We start from the raw sequence: 13,042 nt of genomic DNA on the forward strand, positions 1-13,042 counted from the left end.
TACCCTCTGAATTAGATATATATTGTTCATACAGAAGTGGACAACAAAATATTTACTGCATTTCTGAATAAACCTTTCTGCATAATTTCCATTAAAAACGTTTTCTGTTACAAATATTTCCTCAGGAGAGCTCATTGGAGTACAGTACTTGTTGAGGCAGAATAGTCAGCCCCTGGAGGACATGTGCCCTACCTCTGAGAGGACCTCTCATTTGCTGGAGGAGATAGATGTGGAGGAGCAAGTGGAAAGGGATGAGGGTTTCATTGATTTCTTTGGAGAGGAAGCCACAGTGGCAAATCTTGTGGCATCAGATGACTTAGTCCTTTCAGGTCCACCAGTTCTACCAGCTGCACCAGTTCCCAGTGTCCAGGCTCCTTCAGCTGCACCAGTGCCCAATGTAGCTGCACCTGTGCCCAGTGTCCAGACTCCACCAGTGCCCAGTGTCCAGGCTCCTTCAGCTGCACCAGTGCCCAGTGTCCAGACTCCACCATGGCCCAGTGTCCAGGCTCCTTCAGCTGCACCAGTGCCCAGTGTAGCTGCACCAGTGCCCAGTGTCCAGGCTCCTTCAGCTGCACAAGTGCCCAGTGTAGCGGCACCAGTGCCCATTGTCCAGGCTCCTTCAGCTGCACCAGTGCCCAGTTTAGCTGCACCAGTGCCCAGTGTCCAGGCTCCTTCAGCTGCACCAGTGCCCAGTGTCCAGGCTCCACCACTGCCCAGAGTGCGGGCTCCTTCAGCTGCACCAGTGCCCAGTGTAGCTGCACCAGTGCCCAGTGTCCAGAATCCACCAGTGCCCAGTGTCCAGGCTCCTTCAGCTGCACCAGTGCCCAGTGTAGCTGCACCAGTGCCCAGTGTCCAGACTCCACCAGTGCCCAGTGTCCAGGCTCCTTCAGCTGCACCTGTGCCCAGTGTAGCTGCACCAGTGGCCAGTGTCCAGGCTCCACCACTGCCCAGAGTCCGGGCTCCTTCAGCTGCACCAGTGCCCAGTGTCCAGGCTCCTTCAGCTGCACCAGTGCCCAGTGTAGCTGCACCAGTGCCCAGTGTCCAGGCTCCTTCAGCTGCACCAGTGCCCAGTGTAGCTGCACCAGTGCCCAGTGTCCTGGCTCCACCACTGCTCAGAGTCCGGGCTCCTTCAGCTGCACCAGTGCCCAGTGTCCAGGCTCCACCACTGCTCAGAGTCCGGGCTTCTTCAGCTGCACCAGTGCCCAGTGTCCAGGCTCCACCACTGCTCAGAGTCCTGGCTCCTTCAGCTGCACCAGTGCCCAGTGTCCTGGCTCCACCACTGCTCAGAGTCCGGGCTCCGTCAGCTGCACCAGTGCCCAGTGTAGCTGCACCAGTGCCCAGTGTCCAGACTCCACCACTGCTCAGTGTCCAGGCTCCTTTAGATACACCCTCAGCAATGGTAAAATTTCCTTTTCTATACGAATTGTGACTCATTTAGTTATTTGCCATTAAGCAGTAAACTTACTTAACAGCATGTAAATACCTAACCAACAGTTATATATTTCCAGGCTGTTGACGAGCACTGCATTCCTGGAATGGACCGGGTGGATGCGTTGGCAGAGTGTCTGGTGGAGCTGCGCACACAGACAAGCCTCACACTTACAAACCAACAAGTTGCGACCATTGTGGGTTTGTGGCAGAACCTGGACAAATTTGATAAAGACAGGGTAGTGTATGCTGCTCGTCATCAAGACAGGCTACTTACAGGATGTTTTAGGTCCCCGAAAAAGAAAGCTGTCTTCACTCCTGGTGTCGAAAGCACAAAAAGGTGTGTTTTGGGTTCTAGCGGCTCTCCAGCACAGTGGCCTAATTGCTGTTGCCTTGTTGAAATGATTTTCATAAGGTTATGTAACATCCACCGAAGCCACAAGAAACAGCGGACAGAATCTCTGTCTAGATGGGATCTCATTCTTCGTGATTACAGAAGAATTCGGCAGCTAATCTTGAGCAATGGAACGGTGATGAGTGACACAACCCTTCAGCTAGTTGAGGTAAATCAGAGGACTCTTACGACGTGGCACAATAACCGTTTAAAGGTTCAGGAGGTCTCCTTGCTGTTGCAAGGGCTGGACCTTCCAGAGGCACGTCCAGTGGCTTTGGATGCTTTGCCTCCAGCACGAGTACAGCCTGTTGTGCCTCCACAATATAGCCACCAGTTGCATACCTACCAGATGCCACCAGACACAGCTGGACAGGCAAAGACCAAGTTTAGAAAGATTGGGCCCTCAGCTACCTGTACATCTGCCACAGCAACTTCAATCTGGCCATCAGCCGTACACCCTCAGCGTTCAGCCACGTCCAGCCAGTTAAGGCCAATTTGTCCCAGGCCGACAGCACCACACCCATTGGTTCCTGAAACACCCACTGCCCCTGTTGTGTCTCAGATGTTTCTGGTGCCCTGCCTATTTTGCAACCAGTTTGCGCAGGACAATGTCTGAAATACTTTTCGGCAGCTTTTAGTCCAAAAAAATTAACTAACGTAGAGAGTGTGGCCGCATTGCATCGATACTCAGTCTGTCTATTTAGGGCAGTGGTTTTCAAACCTGTCCTGGAGGCACCCCTGCCCTGCACATTTTTATTGTCTCCCTTATTAGACAGACCCAAATCAGGTCTTGCAGTCTCTACTAATGAGCTGATGATTTGTAACCGGCTAGAGAAGGCAGCTCGAGGGGGGTGGAAGTCGGAAGAAAAATTTTAAAATGAGGCCTAGAGAAAACACTTGCACTGTACTCAGAGCACTCAGAGGAATCAATTTTTGTAAATTTTATGCCATAATACTGAAGAAATATGCATAGAAAAAATGTGATTTTGGTTAATTTCACCACATGTGGTGCACGTTCACCAAAATGTCACAAATTTTGCCAAGCTGTAACTCCGCCAAAATAGGGCCAAACAGCACCAAAATCGGGTCAATGTCAGACCACGGGGCCCTCTATCCAACGACACCTGCCCCATCACCTTATGTCCCCGGGGGTCCGAGATACAGACTCCCAAATTTTGGATTTGAACCATTATAACTCAGGAATCGGACCACCCAGGAACTCGTGGGTGGTCGCATACGGTAGGCCCCTCGACCTTCTAGGGATCCCCCGAATTTCAGTCACAGGGTCCACCGCTTCTTATAAAAAAAACATTGAGAGTCTTAACTAAAAGCAAACAAAAAAAGGCAAAATGTATCCATACAGGCTTGTTGAGCAGAATTCTTTAAAAAATGTAAAAAAATATTTCTGTTCAAAGGCTTTTGACTGAAAGTGTATATTAACACTAATCTGCATTTACTAGGGAGAAGTCATTGGACCTGATGGCATCGCTGGGTGGGACAAGGTCCAGGATCTGGCTGGTTTCCTGGTGGGTCTTCGTGAGGCTCCTTACCTCTCCGACTTGCAGGTGACAGAGGCCATCCAGCTGTGGACAGCTCTCCCTGACGTTGATAAACAGCGGGTCAACTATCAGCCTCAACATCAGCCTTAGACCCGCTGGTCTAAGTGACATCTGACCGTTTCAGCTGTCCTCCCTAACATCCCTCTACATGTTAGATACAGCCCCATTTTTAGGTCAATTAAGAGGCCAACTTGCATTCGTTAGCCTTTCACACTGTCTCGAGGACTTTGATTGCTTCCACGTTAGTTCATGTTCATTCAAAATATATAGATGTCTTCATCATTTAATGCTCTCTTAGCTTTTATTTAAACCAGTGTTTTTGATAATATCAGCAGGTCTCATCTCAGCCAGAAGATCTCCCCCTTCTGTGGCCACAGACAATGCCACAGCAAGACCAGAAGTGGGTGTCGGAAGCACTTTTTAGGGTTGGTGCAAAGGGAAAGCTGGAGCTGCGTGAAAACCTACAGTTGTGGTATCACCCCCCTCCACCAGCCCTGTTGTACCACCAAGCTCCAACACCTGATAGGTTTTTTTCACAGCGTCTCTTGCTCTGGATGCAATATAAGCTGTGGAAGGTGCGGCTCCAGTGTACTAACCCTGCCTGTGCCACGCAACAGCTGTGTGGTGGTGGACTGCACAGGAGGGTACGACAGGTGTTAGACATTGACAGATACTGCAACCTGGTGACAGAGACCCTGATCTGCACCAGGTGTAGAACCAGCTACCTGTCCTGGAGTCATGCTGTGCTGCAGCAGTTGGACCTGGCCCATCGATCTGAATTCAGGGTCATCCTCACACGCAAGTAATTATTTTGCAGTCATTTTCACTTATGTGCTACCTTTTTTGATAAATATTTCCTACAATAATTAGATACCTTACAATAAGATACTTAAATGAATACTTTTTTCCAAGGTATGCCTGTGACATTCGGGTTCTTCGCTTGCTGCGTGAGAGGGGCATGGGGAATGGCCCAGTGAGGATCATCGGCCAGCCGAGAGAGAACCACAGTGAGGAGTGGTTGAAACGTGTGCTTCGGTACACATCAGAGTGTGTGGCCTTTTTTGATAATCGTGGCCTGCATCCGGTGCACTTCCAGGAGCCACCACCACTTGCTTCAGTACCCAGCTACAAATGGCTCCTCACTGTATACAGTCAGGACATTCTCAACAGGCTCGATCACATAAAGGCCAGCATAACATCCACGTATGGATCAATTTTAAAAATGGATTCAACTAAGAAGGTCAGATAAGCTGCTTACTTGACTGTACCCTTATCTATAATGTATTTTTAGACCGAGAGAGCTTTATTTTTTTCAGTGTAACTGATTTGGATGCCTGTTGTATTATTTGCTATGCTTATTGTTTCTTTCAGATCACCAAGAAGTTGAGCGGGCCTGCGAAAGGCACAGCACAGTGGCTTACCTCAGTGGGCAATGAGATAGGTCAGGTGCTGATGAGTGTCCTGACTGCGAATGAAGGGGCTGGGTTAGACCACATGGCTGCAGGGCTCATGGAGCGATACCGGAGTGCTGGTGTTGATCCTCCCACTGTCATTTATGTGGACTGTGATTGTTGCAAGACAGTGGGAGAGACTAAATTGAAGAGGCGGTTCAGCGGCTGGCCCGATGTCATCGTCCGCCTAGACATTTGGCATTTTATGCGACGTCTGGCAGTAGGGTGCACCACTGATGCCCACCAGTTGTACCCTACTTTTATGGCTAGGCTGTCATCCTGTATTTTTGAGTGGGATGCAGGGGATCTCACTCTGCTGAGACGGGCCAAAAGGGAGCAACTCATCCAACAGGGCTGGTCTACACTGACGGAGGCAGAACTGGACCATCATTTAACTAAAGCTGAGCTGCTCCAGCACTGCAGGAGGAGAACATGAGGAGAAGAAACCACTATCCGCCTCCTTGATATGCTCATCAGAGAGCTCATGGGTGGCAAGGGGAATGATGCTCTTGGTGTTCCACTACTTGACAGTGTGAGAATGCAGCACATCTGGAATGTCCAGAGGCGGCACGTCACCTGTATCCAAGATCCTCCAAATGTGCCGCTCTATACTGAAACTGGAACTACAAACAAGGGTGGGGTGGTTCTAAAAACCTATCGTTGTGCCAGAGGCTCCACATCCCTGGAATCATTTCACTGCCACCTAAGCAGATTTATTCCAGGTTTGTCATGTCAGAATATACCACATTTTGCCACTAATTCATGTTTATCAAGATATTTGCAGATTAAATTTTCTGTTTTGCATTTTCTCAAAAGCAAAATTTGGCTTTCTATTTCTTTTTCTAGGGAACAGCGCAAACAGCCTGAACTTCCAGATTTATCTCCTGGAAGGTTTATTACGCTGGAATCAGGACCGGGCTGAAGCTGCTGTTGCAGATGAAGGTTCAACTCTGCGCTCTTACACAGGGGAGCTGGTTTACTCTGTCAATGAGAACTACAATAAGTTGTATGGCAGGAAATTGGTCCCAAGCTTCACTCGACCTGCAGTATACACAGGTAAAAATATTTTGATAAATGCAGCTCATGATGTAGCATGTTTTTGTTAAAATTACAATTGCTTTTAGACAGTAATAATGTAATTTTGACATATCAGAGAAAAATTATACTACCAGAATATTTGTACATTATTCTGTGTTCTAGGTTTCAGGGGAGAAAATAAAATACATAGTAGAATATAGAGTAATCCTGTCTTTTTATGATACCCTCTGAATTAGATATATATTGTTCATACAGAAGTGGACAACAAAATATTTACTGCATTTCTGAATAAACCTTTCTGCATAATTTCCATTAAAAACGTTTTCTGTTACAAATATTTCCTCAGGAGAGCTCATTGGAGTACAGTACTTGTTGAGGCAGAATAGTCAGCCCCTGGAGGACATGTGCCCTACCTCTGAGAGGACCTCTCATTTGCTGGAGGAGATAGATGTGGAGGTGCAAGTGGAAAGGGCTGAGGGTTTCATTGATTTCTTTGGAGAGGAAGCCACAGTGGCAAATCTTGTGGCATCAGATGACTTAGTCCTTTCAGGTCCACCAGTTCTACCAGCTGCACCAGTTCCCAGTGTCAAGGCTCCTTCAGCTGCACCAGTGCCCAATGTAGCTGCACCTGTGCCCAGTGTCCAGACTCCACCAGTGCCCAGTGTCCAGGCTCCTTCAGCTGCACCAGTGCCCAGTGTCCAGACTCCACCATGGCCCAGTGTCCAGGCTCCTTCAGCTGCACCAGTGCCCAGTGTAGCTGCACCAGTGCCCAGTGTCCAGGCTCCTTCAGCTGCACCAGTGCCAAGTGTAGCTGCACCAGTGCCCAGTGTCCAGGCTCCTTCAGCTGCACAAGTGCCCAGTGTAGCGGCACCAGTGCCCATTGTCCAGGCTCCTTCAGCTGCACCAGTGCCCAGTGTAGCTGCACCAGTGCCCAGTGTCCAGGCTCCTTCAGCTGCACCAGTGCCCAGTGTCCAGGCTCCTTCAGCTGCACCAGTGCCCAGTGTCCAGACTCCACCAGTGCCCAGTGTCCAGGCTCCTTCAACTGCAACCGTGCCCAGTGTCCAGACTCCACCAGTGCCCAGTGTCGGGGCTCCTTCAGCTGCACCAGTGCCCGGTGTAGCTGCACAAGTGCCCAGTGTCCAGGCTTCTTCAGCTGCACCAGTGCCCAGTGTAGCTGCACCAGTGCCCAGTGTCCAGGCTCCTTCAGCTGCACCAGTTCCCAGTGTAGCTGCACCAGTGCCCAGTGTCCTGGCTCCACCACTGCTCAGAGTCCGGGCTCCTTCAGCTGCACCAGTGCCCAGTGTCCAGGCTCCACCACTGCTCAGAGTCCGGGCTTCTTCAGCTGCACCAGTGCCCAGTGTCCAGGCTCCACCACTGCTCAGAGTCCTGGCTCCTTCAGCTGCACCAGTGCCCAGTGTCCTGGCTCCACCACTGCTCAGAGTCCGGGCTCCGTCAGCTGCACCAGTGCCCAGTGTAGCTGCACCAGTGCCCAGTGTCCAGACTCCACCACTGCTCAGTGTCCAGGCTCCTTTAGATACACCCTCAGCAATGGTAAAATTTCCTTTTCTATACGAATTGTGACTCATTTAGTTATTTGCCATTAAGCAGTAAACTTACTTAACAGCATGTAAATACCTAACCAACAGTTATATATTTCCAGGCTGTTGACGAGCACTGCATTCCTGGAATGGACCGGGTGGATGCGTTGGCAGAGTGTCTGGTGGAGCTGCGCACACAGACAAGCCTCACACTTACAAACCAACAAGTTGCGACCATTGTGGGTTTGTGGCAGAACCTGGACAAATTTGATAAAGACAGGGTAGTGTATGCTGCTCGTCATCAAGACAGGCTACTTACAGGATGTTTTAGGTCCCCGAAAAAGAAAGCTGTCTTCACTCCTGGTGTCGAAAGCACAAAAAGGTGTGTTTTGGGTTCTAGCGGCTCTCCAGCACAGTGGCCTAATTGCTGTTGCCTTGTTGAAATGATTTTCATAAGGTTATGTAACATCCACCGAAGCCACAAGAAACAGCGAACAAAATCTCTGTCTAGATGGGATCTCATTCTTCGTGATTACAGAAGAATTCGGCAGCTAATCTTGAGCAATGGAACGGTGATGAGTGACACAACCCTTCAGCTAGTTGAGGTAAATCAGAGGACTCTTACGACGTGGCACAATAACCGTTTAAAGGTTCAGGAGGTCTCCTTGCTGTTGCAAGGGCTGGACCTTCCAGAGGCACGTCCAGTGGCTTTGGATGCTTTGCCTCCAGCACGAGTACAGCCTGTTGTGCCTCCACAATATAGCCACCAGTTGCATACCTACCAGATGCCACCAGACACAGCTGGACAGGCAAAGACCAAGTTTAGAAAGATTGGGCCCTCAGCTACCTGTACATCTGCCACAGCAACTTCAATCTGGCCATCAGCCGTACACCCTCAGCGTTCAGCCACGTCCAGCCAGTTAAGGCCAATTTGTCCCAGGCCGACAGCACCACACCCATTGGTTCCTGAAACACCCACTGCCCCTGTTGTGTCTCAGATGTTTCTGGTGCCCTGCCTATTTTGCAACCAGTTTGCGCAGGACAATGTCTGAAATACTTTTCGGCAGCTTTTAGTCCAAAAAAATTAACTAACGTAGAGAGTGTGGCCGCATTGCATCGATACTCAGTCTGTCTATTTAGGGCAGTGGTTTTCAAACCTGTCCTGGAGGCACCCCTGCCCTGCACATTTCTATTGTCTCCCTTATTAGACAGACCCAAATCAGGTCTTGCAGTCTCTACTAATGAGCTGATGATTTGTAACCGGCTAGAGAAGGCAGCTCGAGGGGGGTGGAAGTCGGAAGAAAAATTTTAGAATGAGGCCTAGAGAAAACACTTGCACTGTACTCAGAGCACTCAGAGGAATCAATTTTTGTAAATTTTATGCCATAATACTGAAGAAATATGCATAGAAAAAATGTGATTTTGGTTAATTTCACCACATGTGGTGCACGTTCACCAAAATGTCACAAATTTTGCCAAGCTGTAACTCCGCCAAAATAGGGCCAAACAGCACCAAAATCGGGTCAATGTCAGACCACGGGGCCCTCTATCCAACGACACCTGCCCCATCACCTTATGTCCCCGGGGGTCCGAGATACAGACTCCCAAATTTTGGATTTGAACCGTTATAACTCAGGAATCGGACCACCCAGGAACTCGTGGGTGGTCGCATACGGTAGGCCCCTCGACCCTCTAGGGATCCCCCGAATTTTAGTCACAGGGTCCACCGCTTCGCGGAGATACTAGCAAAATAATAGTACCATCCACCCCCCTCTCACCTACTCATCCAAGCCGGCCAGGGTGCACCCTCCACAGCTAGAGAAGGCAGCTCGAGGGGGGTGGAAGTCGGAAGAAAAATTTTAGAATGAGGCCTAGAGAAAACACTTGTACTGTACTCAGGGCACTAAGGGGAATCCATTTTTGTAAATTTTATCCCATAATACTGTAGAAATATGCATAGAAAAAATTTTGGATTTTGGTTAATTTCACCACATGAGGTGAATGTTAACCAAAATGTCACACATTTTGCCAAGCTGTAACTCCGCCAAAACGGGGCCAAACTGCACCAAAATCGGGACAAAGTCAGACCAGTGGGCCCTCTATCCGACGACACAGGCCCATGTCCCTATGACCCCGGGGGTCCGAGTTACGGCCCCCCAAAATGTGGAATTATATCCGTTAAAACTAAGGAACCGGACCACCCAGGAACTCGAGGGTGGTCGCATACGGTAGGCCCCTCGACCCTCTAGGGATCCCCTGAATTTCAGCCCCGGGGTCCACCGCTTCGAGGAGATATTAGCAAAAAAATAGTACCATCCACCCCCCTCGCACCTACTCATCCATGCCGGCCAGGGTGCACCCTCCCCGGCTAGAGAAGGCAGCTCGAGGGGGGTGGAAGTCGGAAGAAATATTTTAGGATGAGGCCTAGAGAAAACACTTGTACTGTACAAAGGGCATTCAGAGAAATCCATTTTTGCAAGTTTTATCCCAAAATACTGAAGAATTTGCATAAAAACGAGCGTAGAATTTTGGCACACTTGTGCACCACATGTGGTGCGTGTCTCACTCTTCATTAAATAGCAACTGTATTTAACTTTATTTATTTCAAATGTGTGCCATATTATTAAAGGAAACACCTCTACTGTACTCAGGGCACTCAGAGGAATCAATTTTTGTAAATTTTATCCCATTATACTGAAGAAATATGCATAGAAAAAATGTTGGATTTTGGTTCATTTCACCACGTGGTGAATGTTAACCAAAATGTCACACATTTTGCCAAGCTGTAACTCCGCCAAAACGGGGCCAAGATCGGGACAACCAAAATCGGGACAACGTCAGACCAGGGGGCCCTCCATGCGACGACACCAGCCCCAAGTCCCTATGACCCCGGGGGTCCGAGTTACGGCCCCCCAAAATTTGGAATTTGAACCATTATAACTCAGGAACCGGACCACCCAGGAACTCGTGGTTGGTCGCATACGGTAGGCCCCTCGCCCTCTAGGGATCCCCCGAATATCCCATAATACTGTAAAAATATTCATAGAAATAATGTTGGATTTTGGTTAATTTCATGTTTATAATTTAATGTTCACCAAAATATCACACACATTGCCAAGCTGTAACTCCGCCAAAACGGGGCCAAACTGCACCAAACTTGGGTCAGAGTAAGCCCTCCAGAAGGCCTACCCAACAACGTTTCAGCTGTCCTCCCTAACATCCCTCTACATGTTAGAAGCCTCATTGGTCTAGGGGTATGATTCTTGCTTTGGGTGCAAGAGGTCCTGGGTTCAAATCCTGGACAAGCCCTTGTTCAGGTTAAAACGTGAAGCTTTGTTGTCTCATTGTGTTCACAAACATTATGGCAGGTTTTTTTTTCAATCAGGCAGACACAGATAGCTAAGCCAGGCCGGTTAGCTCAGCTGGTTAGAGCGTGGTGCTAATAACGCCAAGGACGCGGGCTCAATCCCTGTACTGGCCAGCTGTTTTTATTGTCTGGGGGCTCATCTCTGCTCTGCTCTTCAGCTACGACAAAGAGTAGGGTGATCTCACTGAAATCACTGCTTGCTAAGCAGAGGTTTGTTGTAGCCGAAATAGCTCAGTTGAGAGAACGTTAGACTAAAGGTCCCTGGTTCGATGCCGGGTTTCGGCAACATCTCCCACACTTTTCCCTTTTTTGAGGCGGGCCATTGACCAAAAATCACTGGGTTCCAACCTCTCTGTATAACTGCTTCCCCACAGCCAGAGAGCTATCTGTTTCCAAGTTGGCCTCCAACCAAGCAGTTTCGGTTCCATGGTGTAATGGCACTCTGGGCTTTGAATCCAGCGATCTGACTTCGAATCTCGGTGGAGCCTGTGTGCTTTCTTGCCGCAGGAAAAGATGAAACAGCACTAGTTTGGCGATGGTGCCAGTGTTTGTAGCCCTGTGAGCAACAACTGCACCAGTTAAGGTTCCACGGTGTAATGGTTAGCACTCTGGACTCTGAATCCAGTGATCCGAGTTCAAATCTCAAAAACCTGCACATTTTTATTGTCTCCCTTATTAGACACACCCAAATAAGGTCTCGCAGTCTCTACTAATGAGCTGATGATTTGAAACAGGTGTGTTAGATGAGGGAAACATTCAAAATGTGAAGGGCAGGGATGGTTAGCACTCTGGACTCTGAATCCAGTGATCCGAGTTCAAATCTCGGTGGGACCTATTTTGCCACCAGTTTGCGCAGGACAATGTCTGAAATACTTTTCGGCACCTTTTAGTCCAAAAAAATTAACTAACGTAGAGAGTGTGGCCGCATTGCATCGATGCTCAGTCTGTCTCTTTAGGGCAGTGGTTCTCAAACCTGTCCTGGAGGCACCCCTGCCCTGCACATTTTTATTGTCTCCCTTATTAGACACACCCAAATAAGGTCTCGCGGTCTCTACTAATGAGCTGATGATTTGAAACAGGTGTGTTAGATGAGGGAAACATTCATGTGTGAAGGGCAGGGGTGCCTCCAGGACAGGGCTGGAGGTGTGGAGTGATGATGGAAGGAAGTAGCGTAGATTCCGGAAGTGATCCGGAAATGGAGGATGTGGATAGTGGAGGCGGCGAGAATGGAAGTAGTAAGTGGAGTGTAGTAGAAAATCGGAAAAGAAAGAAACAATCTTCAGAATCGGGTAGTGAGAAAGGAAATCTCCAGACTAGAAGAAGGAAAGAGGAATATAAGGTATTGTTGAAGTTGTTCGGTAAATGCGATTAATCCGTTGAATCCGTCTGATTCTGATTGAATCCAGACAGATCCAAACAAACGTTCACACCATTCACAGCTCCTGCAACCAACCCTGAATGCCTCTCCACACAACCGTTCACACCATTCACAACTCCTGCAACCAACCCTGAACACCTCTCCAATCAACCGCTCTCACCATTCACAACTCCTGCAACCAACCCTGAATGCCTCTCCAAACAACTGTTCACACCACTCACAACTCCTGCAACCCACCCTGAACACCTCTCCAATCAAGCGCTCTCACCATTCACACCTCCTGCATCCCCCCTCTCCCCCACACCTGCAATACAGATCAGCGAGGATGCGGTGCGCCAGGTCTTCAGGAAGCAGAAAAGGAAAAAAGCACCAGGCCCAGATTGTGTTACACCAGCCTGTCTGAAATCCTGTGCTGACCAGCTGGCCCCCATCTTCACAAAGATCTTCAACAGATCGCTGGAGCTGTGCGAAGTCCCTTCATGCTTCAAACGCTCCACCATCATCCCCATCCCAAAGAAATCCAAAATTACAGGACTAAATGACTACAGGCCTGTGGCTCTAACGTCTGTAGTCATGAAGTCATTTGAAAAACTGGTGCTGGCCCACCTGAAGGACATCACTGGACCCTTGCTGGATCCTCTTCAGTTTGCCTACAGAGCAAACAGGTCTGTGGACGATGCAGTAAACATCGGACTGCATTATGTTCTGCAACACCTAGACAGACCGGGGACCTATGTGAGGATCCTGTTTGTGGACTTCAGCTCTGCCTTCAACACGATCATCCCAAACCTCCTCCTGCCCAAACTAACTCAGCTCTCCGTGCCCACCTCCGTCTGTCAGTGGATCAACAGCTTCCTGACAGACAGGCAGCAGCTAGTGAGGCTGGGAA

The 13,042-nt window shown here is 49.1% G+C and overlaps 1 non-coding gene across 1 annotated transcript; it reads left to right on the top strand.

Moving 5' to 3' along the window:
* The first annotated feature begins 10,815 nt into the window (after window positions 1-10,815).
* trnai-aau (transfer RNA isoleucine (anticodon AAU)) lies at window positions 10,816-10,889 on the top strand. The gene has a single exon. It is a non-coding gene; the product is annotated as a tRNA-Ile (tRNA).
* The last annotated feature ends 2,153 nt before the right edge of the window (window positions 10,890-13,042 follow it).

The sequence above is a fragment of the Carassius carassius genome, chromosome 8, assembly GCF_963082965.1.
Source record: "Carassius carassius chromosome 8, fCarCar2.1, whole genome shotgun sequence".
Classification (NCBI taxonomy): Eukaryota; Metazoa; Chordata; class Actinopteri; order Cypriniformes; family Cyprinidae; genus Carassius; species Carassius carassius.